Here is a 657-nt window from a genome sequence, read left to right as displayed (position 1 = left end):
TGGGGGCGGGGGGCGGGGTGGGGGGGGGGGGTCCTGGAGCCCGCGGTTGAGTCAGGGCTACTGATTTCTCGTGGGATCTGACACCGGTTACCATACTTCTGGGCTCTCCCATCAGTGAAACGGGGCGCCGATGGTGAGCGTTACGGGCAACCGCGGATGCCTAGTGGGAGGGAAGCGGCTTCGGGAACCGCTCACCCGGCTTTCACGGCCCACAGCTTTCCACAGCGTGGAGGTCTTTTCCATCTAGTTGCCTACTTCTTAGCTCTTCTGACTTTCATAAGCTTCACGGGGTTTCACAAAGCTTCACTAAGATTCTCATCCCATTTGACAGATGAGAAAACTGAATCTCACTAGGTGCCCTAACTAGGTGGGGCGGACGTCTCAGTTTTAGCTCTTAACTTCCCGTACCAGCCCCGCCCCATCCCTGACAAGCACCACGCCCCCAGAGGCCTGGGTACCGGGAGTCTCTTCCTAGGGCTCCACAGGACAAGTACGGGGTCATTGTGTTCCCGACCTCATTGAGCCACGTGCTCCAAACGGAACCTCTCAGTGAACATTGTTCATTCATCTTCTGAAAACCAGCCCATTCTCCCCCAAATACCCACACTTCTCCAAAGACACGATGTCGAACTCGACCCTATGGCAAACAGATTCCAG

The sequence above is a fragment of the Lipotes vexillifer genome, unplaced genomic scaffold (genome assembly GCF_000442215.2).
Source record: "Lipotes vexillifer unplaced genomic scaffold, Lipotes_vexillifer_v1.1 scaffold472, whole genome shotgun sequence".
NCBI classification, from domain to species: Eukaryota; Metazoa; Chordata; class Mammalia; order Artiodactyla; family Lipotidae; genus Lipotes; species Lipotes vexillifer.
The sequence above is the reverse complement of the archived record's forward strand: the minus strand, read 5'-3'. Positions refer to the sequence as shown.